Source organism: Ruditapes philippinarum, unplaced genomic scaffold, assembly GCF_026571515.1.
Source record: "Ruditapes philippinarum isolate M1 unplaced genomic scaffold, ASM2657151v2 ctg2636_1_1_1_1, whole genome shotgun sequence".
In the NCBI taxonomy this organism is placed as follows: Eukaryota; Metazoa; Mollusca; class Bivalvia; order Venerida; family Veneridae; genus Ruditapes; species Ruditapes philippinarum.
In genome coordinates, this window is record NW_026852063.1 from 41,455 (window position 1) to 65,548 (window position 24,094).

At 29.7% G+C, this 24,094-nt stretch overlaps 1 protein-coding gene across 2 annotated transcripts in view; it reads left to right on the forward strand.

Moving 5' to 3' along the window:
- The window catches only part of LOC132748255 (G-protein coupled receptor dmsr-1-like), a 35,101-nt gene that overhangs the window by 2,478 nt on the left and 8,529 nt on the right, over nucleotides 1–24,094 (forward strand). The window contains exon 1 of one of the 2 annotated variants that reach the window (XM_060737831.1): nucleotides 15,982–16,566. The exons of the other annotated variant lie outside the window; for it this stretch is intronic. The gene's annotated coding sequence lies outside the window, so the exon portion shown is untranslated. Of the gene's footprint in view, nucleotides 1–15,981; nucleotides 16,567–24,094 lie in introns of those variants that run through there. 2 annotated transcript variants of the gene reach the window in all.

Genomic DNA, 24,094 nt, shown 5'->3' on the forward strand with positions numbered 1-24,094 from the left:
TTATAATTATCAGACTATATGGAAAACTTAAATAATAATTTTTAGTATTATTTCTCACAAATAAATGTTAAAATGATAACGAAAACATGAACTTTTCTTATGTATGCTTTAATGTTTTGTTTAGGTTGTTTCAGAAGGTCTAATATGTTACTAGGCAGATTATCTCATAGCCAGCTTTTATCCTTGACAATTACGTAATATGTCGGATTTACGTTGCATAATTTCGTCGCTTATTTCCCAAATGAATCTTCTATTTTGTTCAAAATAACAGTCATAATGACTCCTAGATTAATTTCACAGTTTTAGTTTAACATTTATTGTTCCTTTATTATTGCCAGTAATGAATATATCGTGTATTGCACACATTATTGTCCCCATCAATATAATCAGACCATCTTGTCACATTATTATCAGCGTACATGTGAACAACATCTAACAGTTATTGTTTCAGTTTGGTGTTCATTTGTTTTGTCTCTTTTGTCTGGAAATATGTAATAACTCAAACTCGTGTTAATGCAAATGAGCCGCGTCACGACAAAACCAACATAATGGGTTTGCGACCAGCATGGATCCAGACCAGCCTAAGCATCCGCGCAGTCTGATCAGGATCCATGCTGCTCGCTATCAGTTTCTCTACTTGTTATAGGGTTTGTAAGCGAACAGCATGGATTCTGATCAGACTGCGCGGATGCTCAGGCTGGTCTGGATCCATGCTGGTCGCAAACCAATTATGTTGGTTTTGTCGTGACGCGGCTCAAATAATAACAAAACAGGGATGTTTGACGGAGAGATATTACAACATGTAAAGAATCTTTTACTGCACGGCATTAATTGTTGTCTGTATACGAATGATATGTTTGATTAAGAAAGAACATATTTTTCGTAACCTCATAAAATTGTCGAATGCAAATATATTTGTCTACTCTTTTACGATCAGCATTATATTTAACACTACAAATTAAAGTCCAAACACGAAAATGCTTTTTGATTTATTGAAAGCGTGCAAGAGAGATCATTTATTTGTTTTTATTTTTACGACAAAAAGCATTAAACAAATAATTTCCATACAGAATCTGGTCAAAGGTGTTCCTAATTCAGAAATATCCTAATCTTTCATTTTCCTTTTTTCATTTTTTGTTGAAAAAAGCACCTTTAGAAGTGTATCCGTCGATCTTCAAATCGGCGATTCTCAACACAAACGTGTACATTTTACTTAAAATTTTAAATGAACTTAAGATGTTTAAGTTACGTATACACACCATTTCGGACCTCCTTGTATGCGACTCTACGTTTGTGTATACCTTAAAAGGTTTTATGTATGTTTTGCACATGAATCTGCCGATGGCAACCTGACACTGTCGTTGCATATTAAATATTAGGTTTCCTATCACCGCTTGTGAAATCGAGTTCTATTCTTTCAATAAGAAGGTTATCAGGCACTTCTTGGACCTGTCTGACTGAAATTAGACCTTTCCATGTATTTCAGTGGGATAACAAGTTCTCTTGTACAAACAAGGTGGGTTCAATTAAGACGGGCATGGTCGTCAATCGTATTAAACCCATAATCCAAAAACCTAGTGCACCGCTTTACTTTTGTAACGATACTCTACTCCCGATGTCACTGACCAATTATTCGTGATAGTAATCTACGTCAAGGCCTACACTTGAATTTGCCTATCTGACATGAGTGATAATTCTCAACAAGTGCATGTCATGGACATTACTACTACTGAAAAAAAACTATTTTCGATGAGTGATTGAGAGTCGTATATATAGAAACTTTAGAAATTGCTAAGAAAATAATTGTGTACGTCTAGGTGTCTATCAAGAGATTGAAAGGGCTTTTTCACAGACCAATTTTAATAGAAGCTATTGATAGTCAGACAAGAGTATTGCCTAAATCTATCTTATAAAATGTTCAATATTCAAGCCGACTCTTTGAATCTATCACCCAGTCTCTCGTCAACACAATAGTTTAAGGTATCAAGATGAATATAACTGATTGTTTTCAATAGGCTTACGAAAACCTTATTGTACTCTGAACAGCTTCATAATTACTTTTATCAAATGGAAATGTCAAATAAAACACATGTAAAATTTAGCATTATAAGAAAGATTGTTCATCATTTATAAGTTTTAGATTTGTTAACTGCATTTTATAATTTTCATGCACCAAACAATTTTACACGCTAGCTATGCTATATAACAATTCATTAGGGTTTGCAGAAAAGCGAACAGTTCCACCCGTTTTCTCTAGGTGTATTTTAGGTATTTTCTTTTTATTACTTACTCTGTCCGGCAACACTGTAAACATTAATTTAAAGGCTTAATTATGAAGACGGTCATATAGAAATTTTGTGTTAAACCACCGCAAAGCATACTAAAATGATCGTGCACTTATTAGATATACAATATTCAGACTTTATTGGAATAGTAACAAATACATGCCCTTTATACGAACAATCTTGAATATAAGATGTTTATTTAAAGTATTAGATGTATAAATGACACTTTTTCAAAAGGTTTTTAAAACTTTATATAATTAAACTTTACTATATTCATGACATAAAAACAAAACAATACAAAAAAATACCATCTTGTTTAAAAAATATGGACAAATAAAGTTATACTTTTGTATGGGCTTTAAACAACAACAACAATTATGTTTTCATTATCTGTAGAAACGCTTCACTTATTTGATATTTTTCTTACTTGAGAAGTGATTATAATGAGCTATAATTTTTAAATAACTTCAAATAATTCAATGTAAAATGTATGTGAGGAGATTTATTTTTTGTTTGTTTATTAAGACAGGTACCTGCATTTTACATCAAATAAGTAGAGGGTAGGATGCGAAAAACTGTCAGATTTTGTTAAATGTAATCGGGGCATCAAATATTTTTAAGACTAATTATCTGGAAACTGTGTTTAATATTTGTGCAAAAAATATAAAGAACGTTTACCATGTTTATTTAAAATAAAAATCATTTTAATTCGTTATGCTGTTCAATTTCATACATTTTATAGTAAGAATTTTACATAAAACTTCAATTGTTTCTTAATTTTAAATTAAGAAAGAAAATAACAATCTTACAAAATAAAAAGAAGAAAAAAGACAAAATTTTAAAAAAAAATGCATCTTCTGGGGTTTTAACCCATGCCCTATCGAAACTCTGTCTCTTCATTGAAAATGAATACTTTTCAGAAAGGAGGTACTGCATTAGCCATCCAATACCTTAAACGTTAGGGGTAGATTATAAGAAGCTGCCTTATCATTTAGGTGAAACTCACAGTGAACATTGTACCTTGTTTTCAGGCCTACAAAATGTGTCCATGTACAAATATAAGTTTGTTTCTAACATACAGTTTTAAGTAATGAAAAGTTGAAAAGCTTTATTTATTCAATACGTTTTGCTTTCAAGAACTCGTTCACATTTTTTTCCGTTTTTATGTGCGCCATTAATTCTAAATTCTTTTTTTCAAATTTATATGTTTAAGTTTTTTGAAACCTTAAATGAGCTCCTTGAAAAAATCTTTCTTCTTTTTCATCTGAACATGAGATTTGAATACAATCACTCGACGGAACTTAATTATTTGTCTTTCTGGATTTTGAACTTGCCTTCTTATTGGCTGATCAAGGGTCTACTTGATGTTAATTTTCAAGACAAACATACTTAGTTTGGTATTGTTTCAAAACAAAATTGCGTACGTTAGGCTGGAAAAAATACAGTATTCAAACAAAAGATATATCCGTCAACTCAAAACAATTACGTTTGTGAACTTCATATAGTTTAGAGGAAGTGTTTATGACGTTTTATTGACCATAAGTCATGATTTGAAAGCAAGGCAAATACAGTCAGTATAACAAAAAAGGTATTTGAGATAAGAAATGATAGAAATCGGTAAATTTAATGCTCAAACTACTACTGTTTCCAATTGTTAGCAAAACCTTTTCCTTAAAGAAATGATCATTGACTCAACGAGTCTCATGGACGTTATAATGATTGATAAAAACATGACCATATGGCTTTCTTGATTAAAATGATTAAGGGTAACTAGGTATTCTTGAGAATAGACGTAATAAAATACAACTTTGTTGCGTGTTGTTTCTTTGTTGTTTTTTTTTTTTTGTTGTTGTAATTTTTTGTCATAAAAAACAAATGATATAACTTTTCGGAATATTTCATGGTTTATCTAAAAAGCATTGACACTCAACATCTTTCCAAAGAATCTCATGTTCAACTTGATAAAAAAGTGTTTTTATGGTCTTGATAGCACGATGACATCTCAAATAATCGATGTAACATACTTCAAATACCAGTACTTATCAGCAATTTTTCATTATTGTTTGGCAAATAATAGTGTTTGTACCGGACTCTTTTGAAAATAGTTATCTTTCCACCATAATATTTTGATGACGCTTTTATCAGAAATAGTTATGCTACAACATAATTGTTCATGTATTCATGCGCATCCTTCTAGTTTTGCAAATAATATTTTCGAAAGAAAAAACACTTTTTGTAAAAGTTTGAAGCTTAAATATTGCTTAAGCAACAATGCCAAAAATGTTTCACAATGTAACATATTATATAAACACTGATTTAATATTCGCTGACTATTTCTCTAGCGTGAAGTTCTTTCCTCTCGTTATGTCCATTCAGACAACATATTCGTATTCGTATAACTGAATAACAAATTCTACAAAATATATATCTAAAAAACTATTACATATGCGTAGGTTTTTGTAATGATTTATCTATAGTTATAATCAATGACGCTTGATATAAAAGAATACGATTCAAACGATAAATGATCAGTTATAACTTCCTGAACGTTTATCACGTGATAAAATCTTGAAACAGTGTGAATTTATGCTTTAAGACAAATGGATAAATACAGACAGATACTTTATAAATATAATTGTTATTTTGATAGATTAAACAAATTTTCAAAATGCAATGCTTGCAAATCCTTTACCTCATATAAGTTGTCAGTAAGTCAAGTATACTAATATCTTAAAATGTTTAAAAATAATATGATTGAAGAGCCACATATAGACAAGAAGATATATAAGTAATTGCTGTCATTGCAGTAATTTGATTAAAGTAATTTACAGCAAAACGTTACGACTAATATCAATGCATGAATGTAAACTGCATCTCTTTATGCCCTTCTTTAAAGGTAATGAGTATCTGCATGCATTCTTTTACTTGGGGACCATACGCCGCTTTTTATGGAATGGCACTACTGTGTCACATTGAAAGTTCTGCGGATGTTTCTAAATTCAAAATTTCACCATTTTTGTGTTAAATGTTGTATTCTGCTTAAGCCGGTGCTAGGGGGCGTGGACGATAACTTGCACTTTCCAGTACCGTCCATGAGCAGGCTCAATCAAACCGAGCCTGCAACATTTTCAATTTTGTGTTGGACTTTCTTTAGGGATTCTGTTTTTCTCTATCTTAATATCAGACATACACACTTCTTGATACAAATAGATCACCATCGTCCAATCGAATCGTACATTATTTACTGACTGATATTAAATCATTTGGAATACCGCGATGTTAAATCGGGTCTATGTAATCGGGTTAAAAATGAAATGGTTTTGTAACATTGAACATCTGATTGTGGTGTTTTATTCATTGACCATATACTCGGTTGAAGTCACTGGTTTAATGTGATCCAGGGTTAACATCATCATATAGGTAACCAATAAAATTGACTCGATCAGTTTATGTCCTACAGATCAACACAACCGATTATACGTCATGTCAGGTATGAATATTGCCAACCTTACTGTAATTATTATCACAACAATAATCATTATTATTATTATTATTATTATAATTATTGGTTCAAGTTATCGCCTCGGGTCAAATTTATATCGTCCAGGCTATATTCACCCGTATATCCCGTCCTGTCAGCAACTGGTATAAGTTTCTTAGCCCCGTAAATAGTACGCTGACAAAACGCTGATAAAACTAATCAATTGAATCGATATAAGATTTTTTTAAAGAGCATTTAAGATATATATATACCCGGACTTAAAGTGTTAAAATCTTTACACTTATTTAATGGCAGCACGTATTTTATTTTCATTTTAGTTCTTAACGACACCAAAAACGAAATAAATTTCCTCTATACTCAAACAAACCTGATAAGTTTCATTGAAATGCAACACTTATGCTGTTTTCTCACTCGGTTACTTTTATTTAACACTACCAACAATAATCTTTGCGCATTATGTCTTAAAATTCTGTTTGTAATGGAAAATAGGCGCAAATTTGACAGGAAAATGATAGCCATTCCAAAATGCATGCGTGTAAAACTTTGCTTCAAATTTATAAATGTGTCATTTGTTAACATGCGTCTCGAGTTTCAATCTTAATTATTTGAGGAGTTATCAATCACCCCTGACATAAATTCATTCAATATATGTTATTACCAAATGGTAAACATCAACCGCGAAACTCTAATTAAAGCAACGAAAGTGAGTTTTTTTTATAACAGATTTATTTTTTAAATTTTGCAACAGAATATTCATTCGTCTGTTGCATTACGAATTCACTTTTATTTCAGCAATCAGCACACAGCACATAAGTAAGGTACAAAAAATGGAAAAATATATTTTATATTCATATCTATAAGCTTTAGTGTAACATTTAACTAATACATGTACATTTTTATCTTAGTTACAGAAACTGAAATTCATTTAAAGGTTTGAAAACAAAAACGTTTTTCGAGAATATTCACCCTAATTAAAATTACCTTGAAATATAACAATAACCGTATTTTAACTATTCATTCAACATGTTATCCGAAAAGTTTAACCTTAAGTATATATTCTTCTTTGTTTAATAAAAACACGTCGAAAAGATTATTTAAAATTTAGATAATTTGCACATCTGTACATAGCATTATATATAACCTTTTTTTTCATTCGGTGAAAATAGTTTCGAATGATAGCATTTAAAAATCCAACAGCGCAAAGAAATCCTGCTTATTATAAATCTTGCTTGCCATATTGTTGTTCCTTTGTTGCAACTATGTTTTGTGCTATCAATCACTGTTGAACAATTTTGTTAATGGTGTCTAGTTACCAGTGCCAAATTGCAACACTTATTTCATTGATGATGAAATCGGTCTTATTGATAATTGTTTATTGAAACGCCATTTTTATGTAAGAAAAAAACTGGAAAAGAGTTATCCTTCGAAAGCATTAACAACATCAAAATTGAAAATTGCACATTCGGTTTGATTGAGTCTGTATATGGCGGATAATGAAAAATTGCAACATTGTACCTGTTTGTTCAAAACAGAATGTCTAACTCTTTCTGCAACATACATAGAAAGCAGCTAATTTAACTTTTCTGTTTCTATTCCTACAACCTGTTTACCATTCAATTCGTCTAGGGATGTGTAATATCTCAATGTCTGGTTAACGTTAGTAATAAAATGTCTTGTGATGTGTCAAAAAGACACATTGGAGCATGTAAAGAAACTTTTATTGCAAGTAATTAATTGTTGTCTACAAAATAAATGGCTTGATAACGTAAGAAAACTCTAGACTATTGTAATTTTAAAATGTAATCTTCTACTTTCTGTGATAAAGTACGACGTTTGAACTGACAATTCGACGTGATGGAATCAAGCTTAAATAAAAAAAGACAATATCTAAATCTTTTTACAAGAAAAGGCTTTTTGTTTAATACATTACACAGAATATAATACCAATTTTATCAGTATGATTTTAGATCATTTAATTTCAGCATCAATAGTTTATAGTGCAACAACTGTTTAAAGTGTTCATATGAAAGATTTTTGGTTAACATTGGATGTGACAATCTTGAACACCACGGGTCAAAACAACCTCATCTAATGGAGCTTAGAGATACATAGACGTCTGTCATTCAATAGGACAGCTAAAATCAGAATCCCTAAAGAACGCCCAAAACAACAAAAATGAAATCGTTGCAGGCTCTGTGTATGTTGAGAAAGACCCTAAACACAGTTTTCATCGAAAATACGGAATGAGACTTTAAAAAATACATTTAAAATTTGCGTTACAAATCAGCTTACCGACATCAATCTATTTCCTTGATAATAAATAAAATAATAAAACTTAAACATTTTAAAAGTGTAATAATGGTTGGCGATATTAAGGTTACATGTTTTTGGTGTTTGTCAAAGATATATTGTGATTATAGTGATATATCTTCAACAACCAATTTAAATTTTCATAGAATTTATTGACAAATCAGACAAGGGGTCTGACTGAATGTATTTCTTTAGTAGATTTTAATAGTTAAGTGAAAATTTCATTTCATAAGGCAATATATCTTCAGGAAATAATTCAAAAATTAATTCAAAGATATGAAGATAATATTTTATATTTTATGAAATGTGTTTTGGTTGTCATAAGTTTAAAACTTAAGTTCAGAATTTTTCATTAAGGTTTTTATATAATTTTAGAATATATTATGTGATGCAGGTGCAGGTATAAATTAGATGATATGTTTTGCACGTAAATAGAGTCAGTCAGTAGGCTTTTTGTTTTGCGCTAATAACTCTCATTAGAAATTGCAGTTTCCGTATTGAAAACAAATTTTACTAAAGGATATCTTTTAATTATAAAAATATCTAACTAAACTCTTAAACTTTAATAAGAACCAACCGTGCAAATATGTTCTAGCATAATTACTTATAATTCATGCATAAAGGTAAAGGCTTCAACAACAGTCTAAGTGGTATAATTCAGTTCTTCTTGTAAAACCGAAAAAATATTTTTACTTGATGAAGTAACAGCAGATATATGTTGGCGGTAACAAAGACCAAGAACTTTAAATAATAGTTTGATATCTAGGGATAGTAAAGGATGCGATTTGAAAGGCGATACATACTTTGTAAGTAATATAAAATAGTATATTTTCGAACTTACGTGAATGAGCATAAATATTAAACTAAATTTTACTACTTAGTTAATATTTCATAATAGGTCTTATGAGTTAAGCATCTGTGAATTATAAAATATCTGATTTGAAAATATAGTCCCCCTCGTATTAAAACACAATGGTGTTAAGTTAATAAATAAAACAAATATCACTGTAAGATCGTTCCAACACGAGAAAACAGCTAGACATTTATTAATATCACTTTATACAATGCCTTTTTCATTAAAATGTACGTGTAAAAAGTGAAACCTGGAGATACATCTTTCATGATTAACCGTAATAATTTCTACCTTTGAATTTGTATTGTCAAGAGTTGATGCATTAATGACATTATTTCAAAGCAGACGCCGCATTTACAAGGAAAGTGTAAATAATTTAATATGTTACTGAGAACCACATGCTGGGTAATCTTTTTCAACCGACATATTTATATTTTTTCAATACAATTATGTTTGGATCTACGGTAACGTTGCATGTTTATTGCTTACGAATACGCGCATTAATTAATGTGTTAACTGTATTATTCATATTTCACATGGTGTTTAGAATACTACATGCACTACAACCGTCTATGGAGAATAAGATCGGGGTAAATACGTTACTGACCTATTCACAAATGACAATAAGACAGACAGCGTTCACACAGATAATAATCTTATATGAACTTACAATATGACTGTGATAATTCCTTTATTTACAAACGGAAATTTATATAAGTCCTTCTAAGATACAACAGTTTTCTTCATTATCATATGCATTATTCTTAATCGAATATTATCAATTGACATTGTTTTAACTAAATATCTTTATTTTATAGTTAATTACTTTGCAAATAAGGACATAAACAAGATATCCTAATAGCTTTCGTTAACTGAACAGCATTTCAAAATTTCATACCGTAAACATGCACTACCCGTAGATTAAACTAAAGTATTGTGGTTCATTTAACAATACAAATCTATCACTCTTTCGCAAACACTTTTAAAACTTGTTGTGATAAAGAGGTATGGGATATTTATTGTATTGTTATGCCTGTAAATAAAACCATATGTCCAACTTGATTCAACAATCATAGTTGCTTGGTTCGTGGTACTTATCAAAATATGAGACCGTAAACATAGTAAAAGTTTTACCATATTTACAGCAGATATTGATGTGTAATGTTAACAGATTTCCTCTTATTTGTTTCCGTCAACAATTCAAAATGATAAAACAAACTGCACGAAAGTATTTCATGCTTTATCTAAAACGCATTTACACTTCACATAATTACCAATAAATCGCATATTTTACCAGATAAAAACATTTTAATGCTCTTTCAAGCACACTGGCATTTCAAATCATCGATTCAGCACACTTCAAATGTCAACCCTTATCAACGCTGATAAATTCATTTGTTATATTTTTAACCGTCCTCTTGTTTGCTGTAGATTTTTAAAAACAAATAGCATTGCGCAATTCCCATCGACGCTTAATCTGAAATTAAGCATAATTCAATATAAACATTCAACAAACAAGTATGACCCGAGAATTTTTTCTTCTGAAATGAAGGTCCTTTCAATATGAACTTCCATGTTCTGTTGATGAATCCAAAATGATTAATTATTAGTAATTAAAAAAAAACTTGGTCCATGTCAACTTCTGAACAAACAGTGAAATATTTCATTTGACCCGCGTCACGACAAAACCTACATAATGGGTTTGCGACCAGCATGGATCCAGACCAGCCTGCGCATCCGCGCAGTCTGATCAGGATCCATGCTGTTCGCTTACCAACCCTATATTACAAGTAGAGAAACTGATAGCGAGCAGCATGGATCCTGATCAGACTGCGCGGAGGCGCAGGCTGGTCTTGATCCATGCTGCTCGGAAACCCACTATGTTGGTTTTGTCATGACACGGCTCATTTTATCTTTCTCCACCATGTCACCTCGGTCTGTGCATGTTACGACAACAAACAAAAATCTTTTTCCACCGTCACAAAATACAGTGTTATAAACTATCCAATTTTATGTACTTTATTCAGAAATATTTTTGGTTGAATGCTTCAACTATTCAGTGTCTGTCAAAATGGTTAAAAAGCATGCCTGAAGTTTCTGAATTATATCATATGTTTTTGGCCGTCTGACCTAAAAAGACATAAGTATATGTATTAAAAAGACATTCGGCTTTCGATGGTGTAAGTCAGGTTTTCAACCATCCTGTTTTCAAATATTGCTTGTAAAATCTTGCCAGAAATTACCATATTCCGAAAAAAAAGGTAAGTCTTCACAAAGTTGAACAAAAAAGATATTCAAAAGAAAATAAAAACGTCAAACTTGAAAATGTTGCAAGCTCGTTTTATTTGAACGTGTGATGGACGTTGTAATTACAAGCAACTGTTAACGCCCCCTATGACCGGTCATAATAATGTTTGTGTTATGTAACGCATAATTTATGTAAAAGCAAGTACTGAATTGTCATGTCACACGCTTGCGTACATAACAATTTATACGGTGTAAGAAACGAATAATGTAAAAGGATTATTTGATTTATCTGACCTGAACACCCCTGCTTACTATATCCATGTAAATAATTTAAGTTATTAGTATATTTTTAGCAAATTATGTTGTTATACGAGAAGGAAGAAATAATTTTACATTTTTTTGTGTTTGATAAATATAAGACTTAATATTATGTAAATTGTTCATGTGCATAAATATTCTTTATTTTTATTGAACTTCACCCGTTGACCGTAAGCTTCTACGTGTTTAACGCCATATATGTAGTATCCGAAAAGTTTTAATATCCAACCTTCTATATTTATCATTATTTATTAGATTTAAAAATGTAAAGCTTTTTTATTTATTTATTTTTTGTTTGTTCGTTTGTTTTATGTAAGAATAGGGTATGCCCTTCCTCTTCTTGTTTTGTCGTCAATAAAATGCGTCTACATTCTATTCTTGGCTTTATGTCTGCAAGGAACGAAGAATAAAATTCAATTATGATTTGCAATGACGAAAACAGACTTTTACTGGGCGGCATAAATTCTAAAGTGGAAATCCATTACTTTCATTACACAGTTAGTAAACAATTTATCGACAAAGCAAAAAACGTTCCATTTTCTGTCGTCACATTATTGCCCTCTTATAGTTATGTCAGAGCAGTTATGCATTAACTACTCTACAATTTTGTAGGTGTTAATTGGGTGTTGCACTAAGGTTACGAGTTAAATGACAACCATTTTAAATGAAGACCAAGTAATTAAAGATTAATCGTATCTGGACTGATAATCCTTTTCCAGTTATTTAATAACGATTCAAAATATAATTCATATGTGTGCTTAATATGAATTAAATATTCGTTTGCTTGCTCAGCGCTTAAAAGTGAATTGAATTATGGCTTGGCTGATTCAAATTCTAGAAATGTGTTTCTCGGATTACAACAAAAGCTTAATCTAAAGACAATTTATCATATTTACAATAAGAAATCAATCTCCATTATGATTAATGAAATAAAAACACAACTGAGATGCACATCTGAAAAAAAACTCGGTTCTAGATATCCTTCGATATCAAAAATAATTTAATATCTATATTTTCGTAGACAGAGCCTTATTTGAAAGGTGTCATGTATTGTTATACACAAATCTGGAAACAAAGTGATTCAACTCTACTCAAATGCATTTGTTACATACCCTTCCAACCCACAATGGCATGTAATATACCTTGTCGATATATTGGCTAGCATGTTGAATAGTTGGGAAAGTGAAACGAGCAATTATACTTTTATTACAAACATGTTTTGGAGTGTACGGCTCATCAGTGTTTCAAAGGAGATATAAATTTACAAGTCGTTTATCATTGACAGCTAATTATTCAGCAAAGTATCCTTTTAAGTAACTGCAATTATGAATATATAGTATTTCAAAAGATTTATTTCAATTTGTTGACATTTAGTTAGTATAATGGATAATTTAAATGTCTGCAGTCGAATCCCGGTGTTCTTATAATATAAACCACATTACTATAACGAGAAGTAATTTGAGAATGACTTTTGACATAAAAAGGAATTTCATGTCATGTGTCGTCTAATTAAATGTTTTATTTGCAGACCATTTCCACTTTAAATGAGGCATATTGACATTTCTAATAAGGGACTATTTTAGTCCTGTTTCCTGATGGCGATGTGTTCAATGTAAGAATGGTGAGTGGATAAAAGGGCTGTCATTTCCGAGTTCAATATTTTTATTTTAAGCTCAAATTAATCAAACAAAGCTTGTCTTTTTTTCCTCGGGAAAATGCTTTTCACAGTAATACTGAAATACAAGAGAGATGTAAAACTGTGAATGTTGTAGGCGTCTGTAGGTCGACATTTGATATATTAATCACTTTCGAATGATCACAGTGAATTGTATGATTATTAGTTGACAAATTCATTAATATAAATGATTGATGTGTTCATTTATTTAGCACACAAGTTGTTTTCATGCCAGGTTAATTAAGCTCTGAATCCGTTTAAATCAGAAATAAAGAATAAAGAAAGAGTTTTAAAAGATTTCATCTTAGAATGACTACCTGTTTTATCATTCTAGACAAAATAATTATTATGTTCAACTCTTAATTGGCTTTGCCGAACCTCCGCCATTTATAAATATACTTACATTTTTTTTTTAAATCTGTACACAATTTTTATGTTAACGTGTTACGTATATAAGTCTAAATTTCATCGGGTCTCCAAAAATCGTTGTCATTGTTACGTTGTTAAAAAAAGACGAACTATCAAATAAAGACATACATCCAGTTCATTTTCACATCGCCGACATAACTATATTTTTATTTCGGAAATGCAACGAAAATATAATATGATTATACATGTAGAAACGAGGATACTAAACTAACATTTCATTAGAAAGTCGTGTGTGAAATTGTAAAAACTTAAGACGAATAGGAATTTAATGTTTATTGTTAAAAAAACATTTTATATTCATCAATCACTCCTGACTCCGATTTCCAAAATCCTCGACATTATTCAGTATTTGCGCTGATTTTCTCCTGGGAATGCATCAATAGTGTTTTGAATTCTAGCAGATTTGTTCAAAAGTTGAGGAAAACATTTAAGCAAAAGATAGCATGACATTTATTTGTCTTTATTAGGACGGAAAGAAAAATATCCTCAACGCACAATGACTCAAAACATAAACATTTTCATGTTACACCCTAGCGTCGAATGCATTAAAAATATTCTTTCTTTCGTCTCCATTCAAAATCTTTTGTGTTAAAAAATATTTTGGCATATAGATTGTAATTAGGTTATTGCCTATTACATTATATGCTATTTATAGATTATAAGGATGGCGTCTACATGTGCACATGATATACAATCTACCGGCTATTTAACATGAACTAAACAATGTGACAGGCAGAATATTTAGACCCGTAAACTGCTCGAGAGTTGCAGCCCGTCTGCATTCAACGAGTTTGAAAATAACCCGTGATGTGATGAAGTAAAATTTATTACTTTATGTCCAAATTATTTTCAGAGAAATGAAATGCTAAACGTGGCAAAATAATATCTACTTCTCAAACGCATTCGATATCATTTCGGGTTTCACTCGGATACGTTTGTTTTTAATAGTTTTGATATTTGACGGTACAAAATTGTAAATTAATGAAAACATATATTTGGATAACTAAACATATATTTGGACAACTGAAGTCCCAAAATAAAGACTGAATAAGGCACCGGTCAAAACATAACATGCTCAGTACGATTCTTTAAAACAAAACTATGGCTTGATTCTTAAAAAAAAGGTATTGAAATACTTTTTTTAAAACGAAATGCATATATACAATTAATGGATATACCAAAATAATAAAGTTATGTTTTAAATAAAATAAAACGGAGTCAAATGGCGTAATAGAATACTTTTTTTCCTTTTTAACATTTAATGAAACCAAGACGCCGGTTGCTGGATATACATGCATTAAATTATATAATTCAAGAAATTTGATTGGTTGCACCGAGTTACTTTAAACTTAAGCTACTCATATATAATATTTTTTGTGACATCACACATTTCGATATTGAAATAGGAATATCATTTGACCAAAAGCATTTCCCGGTTCATCTCTCGGTGAAGTACATGCCACATTCATAAAATATTAACATGCTAAACATGCTCAAATAGTCAGCTGAAACTGTTCAGACCTAACATTATTTTCAGGGTTTTTTTATTTCCCACAATTGCTACGCATACTTTGTAAGTGTGTCTCATATTGCCATAAGTGTTTAAAATTACAGATTTATCGCTTAATCTCCGTATGTCTGCTAATTATATGAAATGAAAATTTTAAATGGACATTAACAATTCATGTAATAAAGTGATTAATGGAAATGGTTTATCAAAGTATTGATGAGAAAATTACTATAAGTTTCTAGATAATGGTATAAAGTGACATATTTGTGCGGATATGAAGTAAGAATTGTAACTGATATAACGTGGCGTAAGTGATTAAACAATCTATAAGATTGCATTTATTGTAAACCAAACTAATATATTATTACAGTGTAAAAATGACTATAAATAATTCCCATTTTCATGGCTTTGAATTTATTTCTTCATGATCGTGTATGTTGTGCCATAACTATAGGGGTATTACATCGAGGCTTCCTTTTTACGAAAATACAAACATGTATGTTCACTAAGCAATATAACCTTTTTACCAGACTGCCTTTTTAAAGATGATAAATTCACTAACCGCGTGCTAAAGTAGCTCTTACAACTAAGCCTGCTGGGCAGTAAAAGATTCCACCCATGTGACCGGTCAAATAACGTAATTTTAAATTAATTGCAACATTGTCTTATAACTTAACATTACCTGAGAATCAAATGTTGTCACCTTGCAATATCCTACTTTGAAATCATCGTGAAATGCCCAAGGGACTCTTCAATCAATATCATTTGCTTTATGGTAGATGTAGAAATAGTTGACAGTATACTAACTGACTTAAGAACATCATAATTTATCGCAAATATCGTAATCCATTTGTTTAGAAATCACTGGAAAAATATCGATAGAATAATGAAATTAAAAACAACATAATATCTTAAACTGTTATTGTGATCAAAGGTCTTGGATTCAATTATCAGTGTAACGAATTTACGTTAAAGGCCATTCTCTCAAATCGATTTTACATTTAAAGCTGACAATTTAAAACATATGGGAAATTAACCAGCTATGAATTACATGCAGAATACATATAATATTCAGTTGAAGACCGAAAGGCAAGAGGAGGAATATTGTTAAACAGACTTTGATATCTGATAGAAATTATTGCGTGGATCAGAAACATTAACGTTACGCAAGGCTGAAAATGATCGTTTCCAGAGTGAAATCGTCAGATCTAAATTTGTCGGAACTGCGTTCACTAGTGTAATTTGTGATGAATGTGCTTTATCGAAAGGAAATTCGGAATTAAATACATCGTGATCATGTTGGAGTATTAAACGGTGCCTAGATCAATCAATTCTGTTATCTTGAGCTCTCCGGATGCCACATGCCGCGCTCTCAGTGATTTATTGAGTTACTAAATTCACGGGATATGTAAATGCTTTACTTAGGATTAATTTAATGTGAGTTTTGATTTTTTGTTACTTACGGTAATTAATAAGTTTAAATAATTATGTCTTTGGAATAATTTTAAGTAAATGTTATTAAATAGCTGTAAAACATTAAACATTAAAGACAAAATGTAAAAATATACTGATTTATGATGAATTGAAATGAAATAAATGGTCCGAACAAGTCTTAATTTTTCTTTACTTTTTATGAACGTTACGTTTTGATAAAATAGATTAAAACGGAATCCCTAGAGTATTCCTAAAATTGAAAATATTGCAGGCTCAGTTTGATTGAGCCTGGTCATGAATGGTAGGGGTAATTGCAAGACCCCTGGAGCCGACTTAAGCAAACTTGAACATTAAATCGGGAAAATGGTGCCATTTTTTTAAATCTAGACTTTCCATTTTTTTATTTATTTATTTTATTTATTTTTTTTCTTTAAGACACCTAACCTGAGTTATTCCTATGGACATTGATTTACTTAAAAAAACACAGACTGGAAACATAAGACGGTAATCAACAGAAATAAGAATAAATCTTTAATCAAGAATTATTTGTCACGTTTATTATTTTCAAATAGATACATAAGTTTGGGTATTTGCATAAATTATTAAATTCGAAAGCATCTTCATTGGAAAGAAATAGAAATAGAGAATTTTACAGTAAAGATAATAAATAAATAAAATAAATATACAAACTAAATGAAACTATCCGGAGAACTGTGCAAAATTTATGTAAATTCATATATCATGCTTTTGAGTAGAAACTAGATAATTTTAGTCAATTTTAGATGCTCTTCAGAAATTGTGAATGTTAAACAGTTAAATAAAAGCAATGTCTTTCTTTTGCTTTTCATGTATACCTTTCTATAAATATTTATATCAACTTTGTTAGAAGAATTTAATTTACTGTTCCGCAACATGACACATTTGATATATACATACACTTATCAAATAAAAATACTCCAGATAAAATATCAAACTTACACATTTTACCGACTGATAACGCTGTACACATCAAGAAAATAAATAAGTGAAAAAATCATTGTATCTTGCAGCTATACTTTGGTATACACTATTTAATTATTGAAAAACAGATGTTAGACGCGCTTTGATATATTTACATTAGTATTAAAGCTATACTTTCAGATAAGTAAAATTTATATGTAATGAAATATGTATGATTTTTTGTTTGCTTAAGACGCCTCTTCATACTGTTTTACATAATTTAGTATCATATTCAAAAAAATGAACATTATAAAATTTTAGAATCTAATTTCATTGATTTTACATTCATCATAAAGTCAGATTTATTTCAATATAAAAATATTATTTCGGTACATTTAGATGGAACAAAGCTTCATTAAATAATAAAAAGAGCTCAATTTATTTGATTTTACGACCTGGATGCATGATGAATCGTGTCTTTTGCAAATATTTTAGGAATAGAAGCAAGTCTAGACATTGGTATGAAACTGAATAGAAAATGGAATACAACGATATTTCGAAATCAATTGTTTTATAAAAACAATTATACTCGTACATCTTTAATGACGTTATATATATGAATCACATACAAAATTTTAATAATAGTCTTATCTATAAAATGTTATTGTTGTGTTTTTTTTATTTGTTTTTGTTTTCTTTAAAATTATATTATTTTCTGCTTTCTTTTGTTTAAATCGCTACTTTTATTATATTTATTTTTCAGTACTAGTATCATAATATCTTCTTGTATATTTTGATCGTAGTGTCGCAGTCAGTACATTTAGATTTTTCTGTTCAATACCCGATATGCCTCAGAAATGCTATCATTTTTATTTTTCAAAAACTTTTTTATTTTTAGTATCTTGTTACAGTTTCCAAAAGTAGTATTTTGCCATATACGTAAACTATCTGCTGCTGATTCTTTTATGTTTTAATTATAGTGAATTAGTATTTTTATGGCAGTCAAAATACTACTTAGTTTACATTTTGATTCCTATACAACACATTACTGCATATTCAGCGCTACTTCTTCAGTTGTTAAACATCTAACATGCTCTTAATCCTTAGTCAAAACATTGTTTTACAGTTGTTTTGACATTTCTAATGAATTAGAAAAATATGGATTTTCGAGGCATAATGCGCCTTTAAAGCACAAACTTTTTACCTGTTAAATAAATTAATGAAAATTTAATATTTTTATGCACACCAATATATGCATTGATAATATCTGTTGATTATTATATATTCACGAGCGAAAAGCTCTGTAGAAACACCAGCTTGATATCATCCGTACATACACTTATCTAGAGCCCCTAGCAACATGACAGATTTAATACAATAATTGATTTAAGATAAAGGTAAAAGAACCTGTCTCTCATATTACAATAATAGCTAAGATGCATTGTCGTTACAAAGCAAGTTGAACGTGTATTTAAACCCATTCAAAAACACACACACAATGTTGTTTTCTAACCCAGGGTTTGTGTGTTCGATCCCTTACATGTACATTTTGTGTATTTGTGTCCTGAGTTGGTACACCTAAGGCCAGGGGGCGGTTTCAAAGGGAGTGTCTTAATAAGCTTGACTGATGCCTTCCTCACAATCCATCTTAATTCTGGAATTAAAATAATGATTAATAATACTATCTCACAAGAATGCACTGTAAATATATTTTCTTTTTACTCTTAAATGTTACTTTTGTTTACTGAGTGATTCTCAATTAGTCTTCAAATTTTAATCAACTGCTAAGACTATGGATCAAATTAATAATAAAACCATTTTGTTTATTATTTTGAATTTCGATAATTAAAGTTAAAAAATAAGAATGGAACTTTATTTGAAAATTAGTGAAAAACTATCATGTTATAAAAAAGCACTGATTAAGTTCATATTTTATGTTAACATTGGAATAATGATCAATATCCGGGCAGATAAACATAAGTCGGCTGATTTTATCTTGTATATTAACTTTTAGTGTTTTGCATATTTGTGTACCTAGTTGTTTTGATACTTAAGCCTGCCCACCTTATGCCAAAGGTTCATGTTTTCGCGCAGGTAAAAGCACGCCTTAGACACTGGATACCGGCCGCCGATTAGAAAATTTGATTAACTTATTATAAGCGCATTACCCAGTAAAGGTTGTAAGCACACTATTCATTTCCGATTTAGCATTAAATGTTGTGCATATATATGACTAAATTTCATGCAATTAAAGTTTACATATATTATTGATAGAAAAATGCTTTAGAAATAAGAATACAATAAAATGGTAAAATATTTTTAAAATTTGGGGTATTTAACCACCCTTTTCTCGCATTGGTTTCTGTCTATTTTCATAAGAACATTATATGTAAATTGCTAGTATATTCTATCAACAGTTGTTTTTATTTTTATTATTATTATTATTATATTTATTATAATAATTATAATAATAATTACATGTATTTGTATTATTATTATTATTATTGTAATATTTATAATTATTATTATTATTATTTAATATTTTTATCATCATTATTTTTTTTTGAAAAACCCATAGTGAGCTGCAGGAAGCATTTAATATATTTGAAACTATCAAACAATCATGTCTTGTAATAAACTTTGATATTTTAGAAAGCTATCAGAATCATGACAGGTGTTCCACAGCCGGTGGTTATCAGACTTTGTTTATCTCATAAATAAACTTCTATCTTAAGATGTTTTGGCCCTAATCTTTATAACTGGTCAGTATATTAGAGAATTAACTTAGTATAAACATACATAAAGACTTCTAGATTAGTTTATCCTAATAATATTCAAGGAATTCGCTTCGGTTCTATAAACAATAAGCTCAAATAACCAATTTATCATCAATCAAGTTTCCGGGCAATCGTATTTATTTATCACATATACTGAATGCAGAATCCACTTGTAGATTCAATATAGAAACAAATTCTTGTATAAGAAAATGAACTTATACATTGATGAAAAGTGTATGGTTTTTACCCCTTGTAGAGTCAAACTTATTTGTATAACAGGTTTTTAAGTTTTAAAATTGTTACGATTGTTGTATGGATTACAATATCAATATAATAAAATGCCCCTTTTGCGTTTGCTTGTCCGTTATTGTCCATTTGTTTTAGTGAGTTTATTCCCATTTCATTTTTTTCATTTTTGTATATTTTTGTTATTGTTTTTATTATGCCCTTTTTGTACAATATAAGATAAATTGTTTCTTAAATAAATCTTAAAAGGCACAGTATATTATCCTTTTGAAATATAAATGAACATGAAGAACACATATCTGACAATAGTTTTAATAACAAACACTCGATTTTCTATTTTTTCGGGAATTTCGTTTTCTTTGTGTTAAAATCACTTTACGTAATTCAAAGAAATTGTATATTATCATATCAGAAAAAAATGGTATCTAAAGAAATAGTTACCAAAGCTTAGTTTTTCGCGTAGGGGAGAGTCTCCCTTTCTATAGGCATAGTCACTTTTAGACACTTTATCTTGCTGTACGAGGCATATTCGTAATTTAATGAATCAAAGTAAATACACAAAATCATTACTCTCGATCGCTGTTATATTTTAACTTTATGGTGTACTCGAGTTTCTTCCCGTGACTTTAAACTCTCAAGAATTGCGATTTTTTTCTGATTAATTTAAAAGCTGGAAGATGGTTTGAACGTATTAAAATTCCCGGAAATGTCTTCGATACTACAAGATTTAATCAAATTAAGAAAACTCATTCAGTTCCCCCTCGAGACCGTTTTGTATCTATTTCTTGAACTTGAAAGCAGGAAATGAAAATAACACTTCTTTTAAAACTATTTTATGTTACAATATATATAACAGTGTGTAAACATGTACGAGATTGTCTGTAAATGAAAGTTTGTTGAATGACATGGCATTTGTATTTACTCAGCTTCAATTTCATTGTTTAAAGAACTGAGACGTTCAAGAAGTGAAATCAAATTATATTGTTTTATGGATAAAACACATATATTCTCTCATTCAAGTGTTTTTTTTTATTTCCTAGAGAAGAGATGCAATTTCTTTCATACCGGATTTTTTTTATAGATTTTTATCGTTTTTCGAAAGTATGGCCAGTACTTAAAGATAAAAAATAGCAAATTTCATTATCTCAGATTCTTCAAAACAATATTTCGTCCCTTATCATGTGTTTCTTTTTTTTCATTATTATTATTATAACATGTATTATTATTATTATTATAATTCTTTATTTATTTATTTATTTATTTATTTATTTATTTATATTTTAACGTGTGTATATTTTTGCGTGGTTTAAATAAGATAATTTGCTACCGTTGTGTCATTTCTTTCGAAATTGAAAACTTATACCATTGAAAATATTTATACTTTATTAATTTCATTTACTTACATATTAATTTCATTTTCTTGTAAGTACATTTTTTAAGATTGTTCTATCTATATAAACTGTGGACTATGTTTTGACCACAATTAATTTTTATAAAAGGTCAAACTATTTTTAATGTCAATTTAATACAAAATGGAAATGATGACTTTTATGCTCTTAATTCAAACGTATTTATATGTTCTAAAAGCTTAATCATTTATTTACTTTTATCTAACGACACAAACTGATATAAACGACAGTTAAACAAGCATTTGCCGATTTTACACGAACCGTTTTACAAATTAGCAAAATCCCGGGGGAAGTTGTTTCGTTCAACTTAATCATCATATTTTTCCATAATTTGTTTTAATTGCGTTGTGATAATGGTAAGTTGGCAGTTATGATCTGTGGTCGATATTTTATGATGCCAATATCTGTATATCTTTTAATTACATTATATTCATCGAAAATAGGAGAAAAATAGTCCCGCAAGGGTACCAAATACGACCTAATTACATATATGACAAAGAAGTAGTTCTGGAAGCTAATGAGTTAAATTATTAAATAAATTAGAATGTGATTACTTTTTTTATCATTACCACGCTAAAAATCTTTAATTTGACTCGTCAAATATGTTTTATTTCATTAACACTTACAATATAAGTACTGACTTAAATTTCGAACAGTGTAGACCATGACAAGACCGGTGGATCTTTTTCTACACTTCTCGCATAGGATTAATCTTTTTCTACAATTCTCGCATAGGATAAATGCCACTGACGGTGGCAGAATAAGGGTTAGAAAATTTGTAAAATGAACTGAATAAAAACCTACCGAGACACGCTATATACGAGATATTATCACATGTTCATTATTAATCAATGCCATTTGGGGATATTAATATTGAATCAAAATGTATCGTTGTAAAAACACACTTTTTATTTTTAAGCACATAACGACAAATTCTTCGATTAAAAGGGCAAAAAGATAGTCATTACATTTATTCAATCAATACCGCTTTATTTTAAAATGCGTCGAGTTTAAAAGTCTGCACCCAAGTGCAACAATGCTCTTAGTATGCTATCAGTTCAAAAGTTGCAAATATAGCTATTGCCGTGCCATGTTAAACCAATACTCCCCACAGGGTTTGAACATGAATGAGACGCCATTAAGTTTTGTAACAGTTCGCAATGATTCTATATCAAATGTCTTTTCAGTGCCATTTTTAATAATAGCTCATGTCAGTTTGTGATATCAATGCAAAAGCATGTTTATTTCACATCAGAAGCATACAGTGTAAAGGAGTGTGCGTCCAGTTAAAAATTGAAGTGGCATTATGCGCATTAAGATGTAAATGGTGGATGCACAGGTCAAAAGAAGTTGACATTCTTTTTTTCAATAAATGTGTTAAATTTTGTATTAGACTGTACAAAAATAACAGTAATCTGCGGGAACCGCGTATATTTTTATAAATACCGTTCGGAATGTATTTGTAACGTTCATTCTTTTTAAAAAAAAGTGGATCAGTTTTTTATTTTTCTAGTCAACATTTTTCATTATCAATTATTAATTAGCTACCATAATAAAAGTCAATCGCTTGAAATAATATTACTAATTCAACTCAACTTGAAAGTGAAATACTGAGAATTAAGTCACTTCAACTGTGTGTGCACATGGTAATGTTTCGCTTTAGTAATGTTTAAAATAATGTATTGATTATCGATACTACAATAGAAATTTGAAAAATACTGTTTGATTAATTATCAAATACGTTTTTATATGTCTATTTTCAACTTTTGAATATATTGATTACAAACGGAATCAATATATTGTTCTATTACAGGAATAGATAGTCCAGAAAGGTTTATAAACCACAAATCAGTAAAATTATTTCAATAACAATTGTTTACAGAGGAAATATTAATAGATATTTGCATAAATGGCTTAAAACAATAACGTAATTACGCACTTTTTTACAGTTTTTTTCTGTTTTGCTATATAAGAATCTACGTATATATGCAAACTTGCCGTACAGCATTAGTGTATTACAAAGTAGAACTTAAAATTTGGAAGAATCTTTTAGATCCAATACAGGTGTATAAGAAGAATATAAGGATCTTGCACCGGCTTCCGGTACAGACCGGAATATCTAGCTTGATGGTAACTATTAACGGCGGTAACAAGGCTCTG